Source organism: Toxorhynchites rutilus, chromosome 1, assembly GCF_029784135.1.
Source record: "Toxorhynchites rutilus septentrionalis strain SRP chromosome 1, ASM2978413v1, whole genome shotgun sequence".
Taxonomy (NCBI): Eukaryota; Metazoa; Arthropoda; class Insecta; order Diptera; family Culicidae; genus Toxorhynchites; species Toxorhynchites rutilus.
This window is the reverse complement of record NC_073744.1, coordinates 201,253,083-201,273,906: the sequence shown is the minus strand read 5'-3', so window position 1 is coordinate 201,273,906 and position 20,824 is coordinate 201,253,083. Positions and strand designations below refer to the sequence as shown.

The 20,824-nt window shown below is 36.7% G+C and overlaps 1 protein-coding gene across 3 annotated transcripts in view; it reads left to right on the top strand.

Annotated features, from left to right (window-relative positions):
- LOC129763224 (glutamate receptor ionotropic, kainate 2) overlaps nt 1-20,824 on the top strand; it is a 420,593-nt gene that overhangs the window by 107,214 nt on the left and 292,555 nt on the right. The gene's annotated exons all lie outside the window — the stretch shown is intronic.

Below are 20,824 nucleotides of genomic sequence, written 5' to 3'. Positions count from 1 at the left end.
AAACATAACGGTTGTTATGTTTCAGTGAAGTCAGTCAGTGAATGTTGACGAGGGGACCGTGCTCAGCCGTACGGCGCAACTTGGTAGAGATGCTTCCTCAAGAGCGCTGGACAGCACTGACATCCATCTACCGGTTGCAATTCCGGATCCTCGTGGTCAGTTGCTAGGTGTCCGTGGCCTGCCAATTATTCTTGTATACTAGACCACTGAGGGAGCCGAAAAAATCCTCGACCGGATGGCACTGGGACAAGTTAGTCGGGTTCCGTTCCTTGGGTACGTACGGTGTCTGTTTTTCCTCGAGGTACACCAACGTCTTCTTGGCGTAATGGGAAGACGCCTTGTCCGGCCAGAAGACGTACTTCCCATCAGAATGATGCTTCTCTAAGAATGGTACCAGAATCTTCTCCAGGCATTCCTCCTGGTACACCTTCTGGTTAATGGCAAGTCCGCTCGCCTTGTTAAGCCAGGGCTTTGAAATCCCTTTGTCGGATATTGCAATATACAGCATAACTTTCTTCTCAATCTTATGATTGGGTTTGTACTATAATCCGGAGGGTGTGGACGCCTTGTCGCTGGTATAGTACCGGTCATTGTCGGGAATGTGGGACTTTGACAGCAGTAAATAACTCTCGTCGTCCAGCACGAACGACGTCCCGCGATAATTCTTCATCACCCGGTCCTGAGATTTCACGGTCGCTATCTGCTCGTCCGTGTACTCTGGGCACCCAGTCTTCTTCCGACAGACGATGACCTCCTTCTTGAGGGTTCTGTGAATGTAGGAATGGGATCAGCAAAATTTTTGGCCAACGTCACGCAAACTCGTACCATGGTTGTTGTCGAACAGCTTTTTCAGAGAGTTCTTCTTCCTTCTCGTCATGATCTTCGTCGGACAGTCACTACCGCTCTTCCGCTCGACGTTCCGAGATGCCAGGATCCGATAAACAGCGCTCACCGGCACATTTTCTTCCCGAAAGTGGTCTACTGTAAACTTTTTTCCTTGACTTTCACGCGTTTCGGAGAACCGTACAACGCGCTCGCGGAGTGGTTGTTGTTTCAACGCCATCTTTGATCGAACTGACAGCACCCGAGCGAAACGAAACGAGCAACCCGTTTCTTGCAATTCTTTCGGTGAGAAAACAATTTATGCTTTTTACTTTTTCTACAGAAAGATATTGAAATCATTCTCATATTTTATTGAACACCCGTTAAAATGGGAGTGGGCACCCTAACGAAAAAATAAAAAAAACGGGTTTAATATTTTTGGACAAAGTGAGTTCACCTATTCGGCCAAAAGTAACATGCACTGTCAAGTAGTTCAATAAAAACGCGAGACAAGTTAGTGTACAGAAAACAAAAATAGTTTTAAATTGATTTTTACATTGTTCGCTATATCCCTCCGAGTGAAAATCAAACTCAGTTTAAAATAAAAAACATAGAAAAGCAATTTTTTTAATATCATATATTTTTTTCATCAGAACGAACTGAATTCGCGGTTTGCTATGTCATCATTTTAATAATCTTCGAGGAATGCGAATGCACGCAGCGTCACCGTCAACTATTCGCTTGGATTTATCTTGCCGACGTCGACTATACGGCTATACGATTTCCATTGGAAAATATTTTATTTAAGTTGCTTTTACGTTGGCTTTACGTTGACATTTTTGCGCTATTTCACTCAGTTTTTGGTCGCAATGTTAGAATGCGTGGAAATCATTTTGTGCAGTTAATAGTTTACTGCCAATCACAGGTTTGCTCAGCAGAAATACTCGTTGATTATTTAGTAGACATTTTCCAATCAATTATCGGCCATGTCTGAAGGCCAATCTAATATTGGCCATGTGCACAAAGCCGGATACCGTCACGAAACACAACATTCCAGGTCCCCACAGAAGACGCTCGAGTTAACTTGAGCAGCTTCCACGGTTTGAGCTTCGAAGATAAACATACTAACACACGAACGCAAAACACAAGGCGAACTTTCGATAAGAGGATCAGGTATCGACAAAGCGTGATGATAACGATAGTATCCGGTACTCGTACTTGAAGTGTGGCAACATTCTTATGCGGATATGTACAGGTATAGCGAGCAGTGGGTAATCTCCGGGTGCCCTCAACGATTCGTTTATTGGACAGGATTTCAAAGTTGAAAAAGTGTGCTTAAGTTCTTCAAACATAGATCTTTCGCACTCTATTCACAAAGGGAAAACATGACACTTAACACTAAGTGTGAGCGTGAAATTATTAACACAGTTTCTACTACTTTTAACCGACTCGAATCGAGCGTTCGATTCGATCTCAATCACTATCACATCGCGTCGGATTGCGCTGATCGAATCAATGCAAATTGCAAGAGATTGAATAAGCAAAATCAAACGCTCCCTGTGGGTACAGTTCAAAACGAAAATAGACCGTCGGAGCTTCTGAACGAGCTATCATTCGATTATTGAGTGAATGTTCTGCCTCATCGCAATGAAATACCCAACATCACGACCATTTCATTCATCCAATTTGTTATCAATAAACGAAATCATAATATCAACCCTTCCTTGGGCCCATCGGAGGCCCTGTAGTTAATATTCGAGGAATCCGCCAGAGTTTATATTTCCAGCACTCATTCAACCGATTCCGGTTGGAAACCACCGAGTGCCAACGCTCAGTTTTGCCGCTACCGAACGAACCAATGCTACTTGCTGCGGGCGAACAACTCCAGCCAGGAGTTTGGGGAACCGAAACGGCCATCACAATAAAGGGGCATCATCATCATCAGCCAGAGTACGGAACCAAGGAGCGGCAGGGGGTTGGGGGAAGATTTTCGATGGAAACTTTACCTGGAATAATCACAGAACAATTCGCCAACATTTGCCAACACCTGGGAAGCTGGTGATGCGGGAAGGATTCTAATTTTGAACCCGTTTTATGCTCTACATCTTTTGTTACCCGGGACGGGGGCTGTTACAAATTTTAGTATCAGGAATCAGGCATCCGCAAACCGGGCCGGGCTCCGTTTTCAGACGATTTCGGTGGCTACACTGAAAATGACAGATCTGGGTTCTCGTTGGAGAAAAGTATTTTGGTAGATACAGGAAGCCGTATCGTATTTCAGGAACGGAGTGATAGAGCTAGTTGCTAGTTTCCAGATGATTACCATTGTAGCTTCTTGAAGGTTACAGGCACATAACTTTGCTACCGTAACTTTTCCGTGTAGCACCTGTCTCATTCCTTTTTTTTTTTTTTTGGGAGCAGCACGAGAGCTATGAATACCGTTTGTTCGCCAGAATGAAATGATAATGAAATTTTTATTTTTATATCCCGCGGCTGACTTCCGGCCGAGATTGGGTCGTGGGAATTTACTCCTCCCAATTGCTAAAGAAACTGACTATAACCCTTCCCGGGGATAACTTTTCCTTTCTTCGCTTACGTTTCCGGATGACTGTGGGGGTGAATATCGGGGGGATTTTATTCGGTCGGGAATAAAGGGTGTGTCACATCAAATTGCATCACGGAAAAAACGCTGTAGAAATTCGCCCAGTAGACCGATCCTTTTGAAAATTTTAGACAGTAAAATAAAAACTATTAAACAACTTTTGGCATTTTCTTTTTATTCATACTTCGAGCCCAATCCCGTATGCTCGCACCTTCCTCTTTACCCCGTCCATAAGGTTCTGTACAACGTCAGGTTGTAGTTTTTTTTGAACAGAAATCCATTTTCTCTTGAAGTCCGCCTCCGATTTGACAACTTTTGGGTTCTTCCGGAGGGCCTGCTTCATAATCGCCCAATATTTCTCTATTGGGCGAAGCTCCGGCGCGTTGGGCGGGTTCATTTCCTTTGGCACGAAGGTGACCCCGTTGGCTTCGTACCACTCCAACACGTCCTTTGAATAGTGGCACGAAGCGAGATCCGGCCAGAAGATGGTCGGGCCCTCGTGCTGCTTCAATAGTGGTAGTAAGCGCTTCTGTAGGCACTCCTTAAGGTAAACCTGCCCGTTTACCGTGCCGGTCATCACGAAGGGGGCGCTCCGCTTTCCGCAAGAGCAGATCGCTTGCCACACCATGTACTTTTTGGCAAACTTGGATAGTTTCTGCTTGCGAATCTCCTCCGGAACGCTGAATTTGTCCTCTGCGGAGAAGAACAACAGGCCCGGCAGCTGACGAAAGTCCGCTTTGACGTAGGTTTCGTCGTCCATTGCCAGACAATGCGGCTTCGTCAGCATTTCGGTGTACAGCTTCCGGGCTCGCGTCTTCCCCACCATGTTTTGCCTTTCGTCGCGGTTAGGAGCCTTCTGGACCTTGTATGAACGCAGGCCCTCCCGCTGCTTGGTCCGCTGGACGAATGAACTTGACAAATTCAGCTTATTGGCGACATTCCGGGCCGAACTTCTCGGATCACGTCTAAACTGCTTAACTACGCACTTGTGATCTTTTTCACTGACGGAGCATCCATTTTTGCCGTTCTTCATCTTCCGGTCGATGGTTAGGTTCTCGAAGTATCGTTTTAATACTCTGCCGTGGATTGGACGATTCCCAGCATCTTACCGATGTCCCGATGTGACAACTCCGGATTCTCGAAATGAGTGCACAGGATTAATTCACGACGCTCTTTTTCGTTCGACGACATTTTTCCCAATTTACGAAAAATTGACAGTGAAGCATGACCAACGTGATCTATACACTCTCATCTGATTATAAGCGAAAGCTGAAGATATAATTCCTAAAAATAAAATTTCTACAGCGTTTTTTCCGTGATGCAATTTGATGTGACACACCCTTTAGTGCCCGGAGAGAGTGAGAGTTGAGACCGGATACAGCGGTTATCAGGCTAGAATGATGCTATCATTAACGGTGTCGATGATTATATCATAGGACAGTGGTTTTCAAACTATTTTGGGGAATGGACCGCTTTTCCAGAATTAAGTGATACCTCAGACCTATATAGTAATTTTTTTACACAAAAATGTATTTCTAGTTTTTGTCTTATTCATACAAAATTCTTACTAATTTAAAGACTTTGCAGTAGGTGAACCTGTTATAAGGCGGTAACAACTATATTGCCACTCACAGAAAGTATTGTTTTTACCGCACTTGGAATATTATTTCAATATTTTGCTTAACCAAAGACTTCTAAAAGAATCTGGCAATACTCCTTTTTTAGGGTTGCTGAAAATGTACGATATTAATTTGGGAGTCATTTTGACGTGGGACTACGTCTAGCCGGAGTATATGGGGGTGAAATGGAAACCTAAGCAAAGAACATGCAGGAAAAAATGAAAGATTTCGAATGCTTATAACTCGAACATTTCTCAATAGATCGGAAAGATGTTTGCACCAATTGATAGGAAATATTTCTACGCGTCTATTACAATTAATAAAATGCTCTTTTTCATGAGATAAACAATTGAATAATTGTAAAATGTCAAGCGTTATCTAAACGCCCTAACTGCCAAGTTTTGATTGGCCCGATTTACAGTTTCTCCAACACAGACTTCAAAATCGATGTTCCTGTGGGAATCCTCTTTGCAAATATACATGAAAGTTGGGGGTATTTTTGTTCCAACCGAGCTGTGTTTCCCTAATACGGATTTCAAAATCAATGTGCCTAGGGGAATCCGCTTTGCAAATACATGTAAGTCGGAGTATTTTTGTACTCGCTTGGCTTTGTGCAAACCGGAATATGTTTCCCTAAAACGTTCTTTCAAACTGAGAAGCCTGGGAAAATCATCATTTTAGATACTAGAGGTGAATGAACTTTCACGGTTCGAGAACTACGTAAACCTGAGATGTGCAATAATTTCAGTGGGGAAATGTAAAATACAATGATCGATTGATAATTTTTACGTTCACATATTTTGGTAGTCCTAGGCATCATATCAAACGTAAAAGGATGGTCATCAAATTTACTCGTAACGTAGAACATAATCTATTACAATGCATGAATTGATCTTACATGGCAACCAGAGATGCCAACCTTCCTGATTTTTCAGGATTTCCCAGATTTTTTGGCACGCTCCCTGATATCCTGACAAACACTCAATTTTCCCTGATTTCTATAAAATGAACCTGATTTTCCCTGAATTTTTACTTTTTCCTTTTTGCATTTTTTACTTTTTACTTTTTGCTCAGAAAAAAAATCCATATAAATATACTGGGTTTTTCTGGTTGTGTATGAGAACTGTCATAATAGTCTACATTTGAAACTTTCCGGTCCGCGCTTATATAATGCTTACTCTTCCTTTCGATTATACTTTATCTGTTCGCATTTTCGACATTTTTTGAATTTTGAAGTTAACGTGAAAGAAATATAATCTATAAGAATCTTATGCCCGAAGGTTCTCGGAATTCAATCTCAATAAAACGAAGAAACTACCTGAAAGATTCCAGAACTTCCTGCATTGATTGCAAAACCACACTGTGCATATAAAATTCAAAAAATAATACTTTTGTTTTCTCTAAAATGGGTACGAACTTTCCGAACAACCCAATATGAGCTATCCTGATTTTTTGACGTAGAACTACGTCTTTCAGGAAGGGTGCCAAATCAGAAAACAGGTCACATTTTTATGAAATAAAGTTAACGTTAATAACTATATTTACCGCGAACGGCTTTTGGCGATTTACGTACTAAACGAATCAGAAATTTCCTAAGATTTATTTGATATACTATACATTACAATCACATGGCGTGTAAATGGTTAAAATTCATGAAAACTTTAAGCGTTTCCATTTTTCCATACATTTGTTCTGTCCATTTGTGTGCTTTCCCGAACAGAGCTGGCAACTTATCGTCGAGCAACGAAGGAAGAAATAAGGAAAATAAGAAGAACGAAGGGGAATGTTTACCTAGAGTATAAATAGTGGATCCCGCTGAGGCAAGCTTTCATTCTTCGTGAGGACACCGACTGAACAAAATTGTTGCTGGGCGAGCTGGACGGTGAGGGATCGAATGCCTTTCTCAAGGCAATGAGGGTGGAAGTGTAATACGAGGAAAAAGTAAAGTTTTCCAAGGGCCTTTTTGAAGATTAGAGACGAATGAACTGAAGAAGTTTAAAGTCTCACATGTCTTAGTCTCGGATTGAGTTGTGGACGCGACCAAATTACTGACTCGCTGATGTCTCTAGCATTTCAATCATTGCATCAAACTGACGCCATTGCATTCTGAGCTACACAATTGTGTGGGGAATCATCAAGCTAGGTTATCGTCAGCTCACCAAGAAAATTATTATTCTGGAATTGTATGTGATTTGGTTTTGCTTGCCAGAAGCAAAACATTCTCTACTAAGGATGATAACTGTTATCTCGAGCATGTATTTTTCTGCGAGGACAAGAATGAATCATCGAACAATAATCGTCAAATGATTCCACAAGAAAAAAATATTTCAGGGCGACCAAACTGGTAGAATGGTTATTTCTAAAGTTTCGTAGCATTATAAAATAACATTCGCAGTTATAAACAAGCGACTTGAATTAAACTACGGCGTAGTTCTACGCCAACAATGCGGTCGTGTTTTGGACACAGCCTCCTTTAACTTTTTTTTCATTCTCCCTGATTTTTCGAAAAAATAGTTGGCAACCCTGATGGCAACTGTTCAAACTTTTCACTTACGAAGCAAATATGTTGAATTCAATTGAATTCGAAAATTGTTTCGTCCAATCGATAATTTATTCAATACAATACAAATGCTTATTAAGACATTAAGACGGTAGTCCCACGTCAACCTTGCGGTTATATCATAGATATAACCCACCCTTTTTTTTTGATAAGTTTTTCACTGTAAGCTATTTAGGATCTACTGTGCAAGTTCATGCAGTTTCTTCAATAAAAAAATGGTGTATTTGATGAAAAATTCATTTTTTTGACGTGGGACTACGTCTAACCGGAGTATATGGGGAGTAAAATGAAAACCTAAACACAGAACATGCAGGAAAAAATGAAAGATTCCGAATGCTTATAACTCGAACATTTCTTACTGGATCGGGAAGATGTTTGCATCAATTGATAGGAAATGTTTCTACGCTTCTATCGCAATTAATAAAATGTTATTTTTCATTAGATGAACAATTGAATAACTGTAAAATGTTAAGCGTTATCTAAACGCTCTAACTGCCTCATTTTGGTTGGCCCGATCTACGGTTTCCCTAACACAGCCACAAAACCAAGCAGCCTTGGGGAAATCGGCATTGCAAATACATGAAAGTATGGGGACTTGTGCTCCCTAACACAGACTTCAAAACCAAGCAGCGTTGGAGAGATCGGCATTGCAATTACATGAAAGTCGGGGGTATTTTTGTTCCGGCTGAAATGTGTTTCCCTAACAAAGACTTCAAATCCATGGAGCGTGGGGAAATCGACATTGCAAATACATGAAAGTCGGGGGTATTTTTGTTCCGACTGAAATGTGCTTCCCCAACACAGACTTTAGAACTAAGGTGTCTGAGGAAATCAACATTGCAAATTCATGTAAGTCGGGGGATTTTTGTTCCGACTGAAATGTGTTTGCCTAACACAGATTTCAAAACCAAGATGTCTGGGGAATCGGCAAATATATGCAAACTGTGGGTACTTTTGTACTCGCTTGCCTTTGTGCAAACTAGAATATGTTTCCTTAACACGGTCTTCCGGATGTACTTCTGCAAACTTCAGAAGGAAACGTAAAATGAAATAATCGTTTAGTAATTCTTCCGTTCACATATTTTGTCCTAGGCATCATACCAAACGTAAAAGGACTGTCATTAAATTTACTTGTAACGAAGAACATAATCTATCACAATGGATGAATTGACCTTACATGGAATTATACAGTCTTTTTACTCATAAAGTAAATATATTGAATTCAATTGAATTCGAGAATTGTTTCATTCAATAAAAAATTCAATCAATACAAACAAATGATTGGTACGATAAGGTAGTCCCACGTGAACCTTGCAGTTATATCATAGATATAACCCACCCATTTTTTCTTTGTAAGTTTATATAAAAAAAAATCGCTATACTACAGATATTGTTTTAATTTTTGTACTATCAAAGGCACAATAGAATGAGCTTACAAGGTAGCGGCAAGCAGTGTTTTGGGGGTTAACAGGCAGTGGCAACTATATTGCCACCAATTTATGCCTAGTTTCCACGGCCTTATAAAGGGTTGCCAAGTGTATGGAACAGAAATCTGGATGTTGGATAATCAAAAGTCTGGATTTGTTTGGGATTTTCACGAGAATGGTAATGATTGATGTGTAAAACATGGTTCGATGCATTATACTTAAACTTGATGGTTGCAGACATGTGCACAAAACAACTCTCTTTTTCTGCTGAATATTTTTTTGGGATAGATTTTACTAATTGTAGGAATTCTATTTCACCACCATGACATGACTACATTGGTTCGTTCATCCGGAGAATAGTCTGAAAAATTTGCATTGCGCAGCTCTCTGAATTCCTCATCAACTGCCTGAATCATTTCTCTGAGAACCAGATTGGGAAAATTTTCAGTAAGCTATAGAATAGTTTGATGTTTTCTTCTGATGACATTGGACGTGTGCAGCATGGTCAAATTTATCATAACCGGGTCGTTGAAGTTGAAGTTAATGCATTACATTAGCCTTAAATTCGTTGAGCCGATCAACAGACAACTTTCCATCGTTTACGTACTTGTATTCCATAGAAGAGTTTACGTGAGTAGTTCAGCCGTTGTCCCAACCTACACATGTTCCAAGCTCTTGAAATTTTGTTGATCAAACGCAACTTTATTCAGATCTTTTAGCATTTGCATGAACTCATTTGTGAAAAAAAAATCCAATACCATGCGGAAAAGACGTGAAATGCTCGAATGAAGAATCGGTAAAACTCTCACTTTGAAATAGCTTGTTCATGTTGGTAATCACTTTGAGTATGTATGACATAAATGTCAAACAAATATTAGTCTACAGCCAAAATTGATTTTTAGCTCATGTTTTGCCATCCCGATTTATTACATTAAATGAGCGTAAAAATAACAGAAAATGTCATGACTCTCAAATACTGGTAAACATTTGTATAACATATATGGTACTGCAATATAAGATTAATACGAGCGAGCGAAACAAGAAACACGTTTCAAATAAACACGCATTACTTTGCCACATATGTACACGGCCCGGACCGAGATGGATATAGATCTCCTTTATGCTGGAAAGTATTTTCTAAGAGCAAAATTAGTGTTTTCTGAGAGTAAAATTAGAAAACTCTTTCCAACTTCAATTTGTAATGAGATGTAATATTATCACGCTTCTGCGCAACAGCATCATTAGCTATGTGGATAGCGTGGTCGTGTAAAACAGTCTTGCATTCCAGCCGGCCTTGGTTCGATCCCCGTTGACGTCGTTTGGACTTTTTTTTTGGGTGCAATCCCGAAAAAGTTGAATAAATAAAAAAGAAAGAGATGTCTGCTTCCACGCATACAAACGTTTTAAAGCGTTGGGGGACAGATGACATTATTTGCTCATTTAACGCTAAAGGGCATGAAAAGGCATGGTTTCTGCCGAAAATTAAATGCTTTCTAGCAACGTTAGTTTGGGTGTACCACTTTGCGTTTTTAAAAATGATTGATATGTTCCACAAATCCAAAGTAGATTCAGAGTGGTTCATATCTTGTCAAGCGCTTTTTGTACCATCTAGTCGCGCATGGATACAGCAATTTCAAGGGTTTTAATTCAAGAATTCCCTGAATCTCATTGCACTTACTAGTCCGCAAGGGACTGCAGCTAACACATCTTACAGTCCAATAGCTGGTCCAGGCCACTAAGGTTGCTCATACACTGTTTGACCGAAGCCAAATATTTGACTCTTTTTGACAGACAAAATTTCATCAACGTGTACTGATTAAATATACTCGACACAAAACACGACAAGTAAATATTCAGTTACTGGATACCTAAAATATGTTTTGGTCCGTTCTTCGAATATGTCGATACATTGTTAGTTTACCTTAAATATTTCAATTGAGTTTTTCCCATGTTCGACGTTTGACATTGTCTGCCACTGTTGATAATTGAAGAGTGGCAAACAAAATAGTGTTTGTACAAATTCTAAACCAAACTTTATCTGTCAAAAAGTGTCAATTTTTTGACCTCCGGACAAACAGTATACGGCTACCTTAAGGCTAGTGAGTATTTCTTCGACAGATCCGTCGATTCAATCAAATCTGAACGCAATCAAACTGAACGGATTCTATACAGAAAAAAACAAATCTGAATATTTTTTTTCGTAAATTTGAGTTCAAATCCTTCATATTATCTCAATTTGAAATCTCATCTCCTATTGACAAACGCGATTTTGGTATTTTTGGCTTTTGGTAATTTTGTACAAACAATATTCAAAAAATTCAATGATGTCCACCTATAGTACAACGCCTTGAGCATAATACATTATTGAAATACTGCAAATCACACTTGCTAGAATTACAAAATGACAACCACTCTATTGTAGAAGAGCAAGTGTGTAAATTCAATGGGCTAGCGTTGCTGGAATCGTGGTAGGCGACTTCCCAGTGACGCAAGAAATTGTGATTCGAAAAAGAAACTATAATCTGGAATTCATCGTTGACACACACGAACGACTGCTATTCCCACGACACACACAGCAATAACGACGTGAGGAAGAATACATTACCTTGCGAGACGCTATCATAAGCAAAGCCGACACAGTCTTTTCTATTGCCAGGTCAAAACACAATGCATTGTGATGACATTACAGCGCGTGTGTTCAAACAAGTATAACATTGAGCACCGTGTTCCTCTTCTGAGAAGCATCAATGGTAATGGATATTCGGGTGGAGCAAATACGCTTTTAAAACAAAAATATTGGATTAAAATTTGCTCTACATATCAAGTTTGTGTTCTATGTAAAAAAAGTAACACATTAACTTCAAGTGAGGAAAAATCTTTAACGAAAAATTTGTGTTTGATGATGATTTGGTGGAAATGGTTAAATGGAGATCTATGGAAATTTATGGAAAAAAAAGTTTAGTTAGAATGCAAAAGTCGATGCGTGAAATAAGCTCAAGTTTTAAACCTATGGGATTCCGGAATAAGAATGACTGTTCGATACTGTTACCACAAGCGTGGTTCATGGCCCATGCGGTGATCTGAAAGTTTTATCGCCTTGCAAGACAGATGGAAAATGTACAAAGCGTTTCAAAATTAGAATGACGATTTTCCACCTGCTATTTTCTCTTTAAATGCAACTTTTAAGAGATCAAAGATGACAATTACGTCAATGAAGTACATTGAATCAACAAACATCATTCAAACTTCCGTCCAAATTGTTTCATTCGTTCTTTTTTATCAATCATATTCGATTAATTAATTAAATAATTTAATTAATTAGATTGTTAAAACATTCAAACACACTTGTAATACATTATTTATATTTTATTTAACACCCAAAACCATTGACTAGAATTAATTTATATGGCAGGACAACGTTTGCCGGGTCATCTAGTTATGTAAGTAATAATTAGGTTAGATGACGAATTTGTAAATATGTGAATACAAATTACTCACAAATAATGAAGTAGGCAATAAATTTTAGAAAATATATATAAAAATGCAGTCTAATGATAATTTAATCGGTGTTATGAGAAGAACCTGTTGACTTTGTTTCTATCTCTTCTAATCCAATCTCTTGAACTAAGATAGTAAATGAGCGTATTCAAGTTCCAACAAATTTTAGAACGCAAATGCCAAACTCACTTGCTAAATTTTTCATTTCATACGATCTTATGCACGCTAATCTATTTGTTGAGTTTTTGAAAAGTACAACCACAATACTTTCTACTAGAAATCAAGTTGGATCACGTAACACAACTTATACTGTATCTTGAAAGTTTTAAACAAGAACTTGTGCCGATTAATGGGCTTCATTTTTTTAGACCTCGTCGACCCCCAAAATCAATTTTTGTTCTTGTCGACCCCTGAGAAACTAATATCGACCCCAAGTGGTCGATATGGACCACTTTGAGAACCCCTGTCATAGGATTTTACAAATACATCTCGATTATATTTCAGTTCATCTTTTGAATGGCGTGTCTGCTGGACGAAAAAAAATAATATAGCAGCAGTGTATTCATTTCTTCCATAACTGTATTATTTTGATGTTCAGTGAAAATTTCACAAATTCAATTAGATTTATTCCACCAGCAAACGGTCAATCCTATGAGGTTGACAAGTAAGTCGAATATAAATCCGCCTCATCAAACTTGATACGGCCAGAAATACCAGAAAATGTTGAAGGAAAAAGGAAAACTTGAAAAAAATATTTCCCATATGTTCTGCAGTGACATCGTAGTAGGCGTTGTCAGTCTAATTGAAATTTGTAAACGGCATTGAACCTTCGTATTCCGTTTGTGTGAAGTGAAAATTTAAATTAATTTAAAGTGAAATAACATCAATTTCGGTCACGCAAACATCGATTGGAATAACAATGCTTATCATGATGTAATTTCAAAATAGGTAAATGATCTTGGTTTGTCCGATTTAGGGTGTTTTTACGCAACTAGTAAATGCAAATCGATTTTTCTTCATGGAAATCACATAATAGAACAATGGTTTCCACATATTGGCCCACCTTAGGATATACTTCTAAAGGTGGCCTTACACTGTTTGCACGGAGGTCAAATATTTGATATTTTTTGACAGATAAGGTTTGATTTGATATTTGTATAAACACTATTTTGTTTGCCACTCTTCAATTTTCAACGGTGGTAAACAATTTCAAACACCGAACATGGGAAAAATCCGCTGGAATATTCAAGGTAACCTAACCATGTACCGACAGGTTCGAAAAACAAACTGAAAAAATATTTTAGACATCCAATAATTGAATATTTGCTTGTCGTGTTTTGTGTAGAATATATTTGATCAGTACACGTTGACCAAATTTTATCTGTCAAAAAGTGTCAAATATTTGGCTTCGGTCAAACAGTGTATGAGCACCCTAAGCGCCTCGCGCTCACGAACGATTGCGGTTGAGGTGAGAAACTAACTGTTCAACATCTAGCGAGGATCGTTCAACATTTGGTTGAATGGATGGATATGTGTTCAACATTTGGGTGCCATAACACCATTGAAAAAATATGTTTTCTTGAACAATGCAAATGGTCTAGTATGATAAATATGACAAAAAATGGCACTTAATGGTTGCTATAGCGTGATGCTGGGGAGGGGAGTGTGTTATTACGAAAAAAATCAAGAATATATGAACATACCAAGCTTGAGTGTTTAACATTTGGCGAGTTACACTAGATGTTGATTTTATGCTCCATTCATGTTGTGTTAAGAAAAATAAAAGTTTTTTTTAACACTAAACTATATAAATCGAGTCATTGTTCACTAAGGGTCATGAAGGGTCACTTGACCCGCTGTGGTAGGAATATGTATACATAGAAGTACTGTAGAATAATAATTGAGAATACTCGTCAGCATATCTGGATTATACACATGATATCAACCGGATCAATTTATACTACGAATGGCTTGGAAAAGGGAGGCACAATCGTGATGATAATGGTCACTGTGAGGGATGCACGAGAGATCTCGGAATGAAGAATAAATAACACACGCTAATTATTCCACAAAGTACCAATAACTGCTAATTATTAGATTAATCGATACATCAATTGGCGATCTAACGCAAAACGTAAACGATCGGTGAGACATCTGGATTTTGATTTTGAACTAAGAAAATGATGCTAATGTAACCTAAAACTCAAAAACAAATCACGTATATTTTACTTTCGGGCTTTCCAAGGTAGTTGTCACATGCCGGAATCGTGCATTTTTCTACTTGTGTTTGATTGTGCTCTCGAATTTCCTTCTTTAATTCAACCATTGTCAACATTTTTATAGTTTTCACTACTGAAAGAGGTAAATAAATAACATGTTATATATAAAATTGCGCAGAATTAAATTTCTTACAAACTCATCGCAATCAAATAATCTTTTATGATTATAGCATTGTAATTCATGGAAAGAACTACAAACCTTCCATAAGCTCACATGGCAAAATTTAAAACCATCATCACTTTCACCGCAGCGCCGCCTAGGTGTAGATTTGTACGTTAGATCGCCAATTGCACCCTGTCTCTAGCGCGTTTTTTTTCTCTTCTGCCCGTTTTCTCTCCATCTCTACACTACTCTATCCGCGTTGACGGCATTGAGCTTCGTATTACGAAATGGGGGAGCAGGCATGACAATATGGGTTTGCAAAAGACATAAACGTGCTTTTAAAATAAAAATTATGAATGAAAATTATTTTTACCAAACCAAATTAGTACTCTAGGTAAACTAAAATCACTTTTGCTTGCAAGTAGTAAAAAAATATCATACACAAATTGTGTTTAAAGATAATTTTGTATTATAATGGCAAGTTTTGGTGAGAATATCTGAAAATTGATAGAAAATAGTTTAAATTGGGGTCAGAACAGCGTACTTATAGAAGGCAAATAACGCAAAGAAAAAAATTTCATTCAAATTTTAGCAATTTAAAACTGCCTTAGGGTCGACTAATCTGATAGAGAATAGTTGACCTCATACAAACTAATATCGTATCCAGATGTCGACACCATTCCGCCGTCAACGCGAATCTCTATCTATTCTTCTCCCAACTCTCGTAGTTGAGGGCAAGTCGCCTCTATATATACCAGGTGAAACAATCATATGAAATGCACTTTCAGCCATATTGGAATTGCTGTCGGTATTGTTTACAAGCAGCTGCCGGCGGCTCTCTACAAACTGCCACGACGCTTATTCGAACGATGGCTACTATGTTCGACTTCCGAGAATCTATGTGAAAAAGAAGAGATGATTTTGTAGAATTTCATTCTCATCCAGTTCATCCACTACTCTCGCATGTGAAAATGCAAAAATGGCGTATCCTTGCAATAACAAAACAAACAACCCCCGCTCCACAAACCGCAATCCCCTTCTTATTGAAGTGATGATGTTGCTTCACCTGTTATACATTTATACAAGCGCCTTGGTTGAGGAATGTGGCATTTGATGTACAAGGGACAGGGAACTTACTATTGAAGGGACAGGACAATAGTTTTTGGTAATCTAGGGGTGATACATATCAGCAATTCCAAATGAAATCGTCCTAAAAATGAAGATTTTAAAAACTTGTATTTTTGATTCCAATGAAAGTGTGTATTCCGTTTGGGTTGGAGGAAATATGAGTTTTTCACAGCAATTGGGAATTTTTTGATTCAAGCGTAACTTTTGAAAAGGGCGTATCGATTTTAGTAAGAGAAATCTTTGATTATTTATATCTCAAATACTATGAGTCGTACCGAAATAGTGTCTTAGAAAGAGTTATAGAGTATTGATGGTTGAATATGAAAAAAATGTACATTGAGAAAAAAAAATTGTGTTTTTTTATTTATTTGCAATATACAAAATACATATTTTTTAATTTTTTTTAATTTTTTTCATACATATAAGTCATGCATATAAGTCATGCAGAAAATTTAAAAAATGGGCCCAAGATAGTAAAACTATTTTTGACGAACTTTGTGGAACATCGAATTTTTAGGAATTTTCGAAACTTCGAATTTTTGTATGTTAACAATCATTTTTAGCCACAAATTATGAATCCTGATGTGATTTAAAACAAAAAAGGTTATTATCAATCTCCTTCTAAATGTAGCCATTCTCGAAATATTTAAAAAAATATTTCTAATTTATTGTCTTTTTATAGTAAATAATCCCTTTTAATATGTTTGTCGTGTTATACCGTCATGTTCATGAAATTTTATGAATTTACTTATAATTTCCAACAACTTTTCCAAATACATCATCATGGTTCATTTTTTGACTCAAATGTAACTTTTGAAAAGGGCGCTTCGATTTCAGTAAGAGAAATCTTTGATAATTTATATCTTTGATAAAAATATGAGTCGTACCGAAATAGTGTGTTAGAAAGAGTTATAGAGTATTGTTGGCTTAATTTGAAAGAAATATATACTGAGCAGAAAAAATAGTATTTTTTTTTATTTACAAAATAAAATTTGAATTTGCGATATCAAAAAATATGTATTTTTTTCAATTTTTTTCAATTTTTTCATATAAAATAGAAATCATGTAGAAAATTTAAAAAATGGGCCCAAGATGGTAAAACTATTTTCACGAACTTTGTGGAACGTCGATTTTTTAGGAATTTTCGAAACTTCGAGTTTTTGAATGTTAACAGTCATTTTTAATCACAAATTATGAATCCTGATGTTACTTAAAACAAAAAAGGTTATTATCAATCTCCTTCTAAATGTAGCCATTCTCGAGTTATGTAAAAAAATATTTGTAATTTATTGTCTTTCTAATAGTAAATAGGCCCTTTAAATATGTTTGTCGTGTTATACCATCATGTTCCAACCACTTTTCCAAATACATCGTTATGGTGAAGACATATGTTTAGGACTTACGTTACTAAACATTCGAAGACATGTGGGTTAATACAAAACGTAGCGAAACTAAAAAATCTTTTTTATCATAATACAAACTTCAATCAATCAAAAAAATTGTTGAAAATTATAAGAAAATTCATAAAATTTCATAAACATGACGGTATAACACGACAAACATATTCAAAGAGATTATCTATCTATCTATCTATTTATATATATAAAAATGGAGTGATGTCTGTCTGTCTGTCTGATTCTTATAGACTCGGAAACTACTGAACCGATCGACATGAAAATTGGTATGTAGGAGTTTTTGGGGCCGGGAAAGGTTTTCGTGATATTTTGAGACCCCTCCCCCCTCTCTAAGGGGGGGCTGCCATACAAATGAAACACAAATTTCTGCATTACTCGGAAATTAACCAAGCAAACGAAACCAAAGTTGGCATGTGAAAGTTTTAGGGTTCAATAAATGTTTCTATGATGGTTAGACAGTCCTTCCCCCACTCAAAGGGGGGGGGGCTGCCATACAAATGAAACACAAATTTCTGCATTACTCGAGAATTAATCAAGCAAATGAAACCAAATTTGGCATGTGGAGGTTTTAGGATGCAATAAATGTTTCTATGGTGATAAGATACTCCTTCCCCCTCTCTTAGAGGGGGCTGCCGTACAAATGAAACACAATTTTTTGCATTACTCGGAAATTAATCAATCAAACGAAACCAAAGTTGGCATGTGAAAGTTTTAGGGTGCAATAAATGTTTCTATGATGGTTAGACAGTCCTTCCCCCACTCAAAGGGGGGGCTGCCATACAAATACAACACAAATTTCTGCATTACTCGAGAATTAATCAAGTAAATGGGCGGGACGAAGTTTGCCGGGTTAGCTAGTTTACTATAAAAAAGATTATAAATTAGAATTTTTTTTCTAAATATCTCGAGAATGGTTGTATTTAAAAAGAGATTGATAATAACCTTTTTTGTTTTAAATCACACCAGAATTCATAATTTGTGGCTTAGAATGATTGCTAACATACAAAAATTCGAAGTTTTCGAAAATTCCTAAAAATTCGATGTTCCACAAATTTCGTGAAAAATAGTTTTACAATCTTGGGCCCATTTTTTAAATTTTCTACATGATTTCTATTTTATATGAAAATATTGAAAAAAATTGAAAAAAATACATATTTTTTGATATCGCAAATTAAAAATTTATTTTGTAAATAGATAAAGAGTACTAATTATTCTTCTCAGTGTATATTTTTTTCAAATCAAGCCAACAATACTCTATAACTCTTTCTAACACACTATTTCGGTACGACTCATATTTTTATCAAAGATATAAATTATCAAAGATTTCTCTTACTCAAATCGAAGCGCCCTTTTCAAAAGTTACATTTGAGTCAAAAAATGAACCATGATGATGTATTTGGAAAAGTTGTTGGAAATTATAAGTAAATTCATAAAATTTCATGAACATGACGGTATAACACGACAAACATATTAAAAGGGATTATTTACTACAAAAAAGACAATAAATTAGAAATATTTTTTTAAATATTTCGAGAATGGCTACATTTAGAAGGAGATTGATAATAACCTTTTTTGTTTTAAATCACATCAGAATTCATAATTTGTGGCTTAGAATGATTGCTAACATACAAAAATTCGAAGAAAAATTCCTAAAAATTCGATGTTCCACAAATTTCGTGAAAAATAGTTTTACAATCTTGGGCCCATTTTTTAAATTTTCTACATGATTTCTATTTTATATGAAAATATTGAAAAAAATTGAAAAAAATATATATTTTTTGATATCGCAAATTAAAAATTTATTTTGTAAATAGATAAAGAGTACTAATTATTCTTCTCAGTGTATATTTTTTTCAAATCAAGCCAACAATACTCTATAACTCTTTCTAACACACTATTTCAGTACGACTCATATTTTTTGAGATATGAATTATCAAAGATTTCTCTTACTCAAATCGAAGCGCCCTTTTCAAAAGTTACACTTGAGTCAAAAAATGAACCATGATGATTGATTTGGAAAAGTTGTTGGAAATCATAAGCAAATTAATAAAATTTCATGAACATGACGGTATAACACGACAAACATATTAAAAGGGATTATTTACTACAAAAAAGACAATAAATTAGAAATATTTTTTTAAATATTTCGAGAATGGCTACATTTAGAAGGAGATTGATAATAACCTTTTTTGTTTTAAATCACATCAGGATTCATAATTTGTGGCTAAAAATAATTGTTAACATACAAAAATTCGAAGTTTCGAAAATTCCTAAAAATTCGATGTTCCACACAATTCGTCAAAAAAAAGTTTAACCATCTTGGGCCCATTTTTTAAATTTTCTGCATGACTTATATTTTGTATGAAAAAATAAAAAAAAATTAAAAATATGTATTTTGGATAATGCAAATTGAATTTTTATTTCGTAAATAAAAAAAAGAATACTATTTTTTTTTCTCAGTGTACATTTTTTTCATATTCATCCATCAAAACTCTATAACTCTTTCTAAGACACTATTTCGGTACGACTAATAGTTTTTGAGATATAAATTATCAAAGATTTCTCTTACTCAAATCGATACGCCCTTTTCAAAAGTTACGATTGAGTCGAAAAATTCCCAATTGCTGTGGAATTTCCTCTAACCCAAACGGAATACACACTTTGATTCGAATCAAAAATACTCAAGTTCTGTCATTTGTCGATTTCATTTGGAATTACTCATATATCAAGACCCTACAGTCACGATACCAAAACCCTAGGTCTCTTTCTGGTAATCAAAATTCAACAAAGCAAACATAAAACATAGTTAGATGTTTCTGGCATTACCATTTAACTAAATTTTAAAACCGAATCAGGAGAGTATCAGTGAGAAGAAAACCAAGTAGTGAAGATCCTGTGTGGTAAAACGTAGGCTTTTCAAGATATTTGTACACTTTCGGCACCCCGGGGTGCTGAAAGTCAAGGGAGTTTCTTTCTGAACAACGACTACATTGGTCAAGATTCGGAATATAACTAAACTTTATTTTAATAAAAATGAATGTTGTAGCTTGTTTTGTCAGCACAAGCTTCTTGATTATTTTCGCAGTACTTCGCTGCGTTTGCACAAAATGTGCCCTCCGGCGTTGGTGCATGCGGCATCAGATCACGCTGCTGTTGGTCGAGCGCGCCCCACGCTGAGCCGCTTCCAATTGCTGAAGTCGTTTGGCGTTCCTACGCCAGTGGAAAATTATGATGGCGATAACGATCGCCACGATGAATGCGCCATCCAACGAATACGATGCCACATCGTGCATCGATATGGTGTTTTCCACCTTATCGCTTCCAAACATTGTTGATTGAAGGTTTAACGTTACTTGATCCAGGACTCCGGG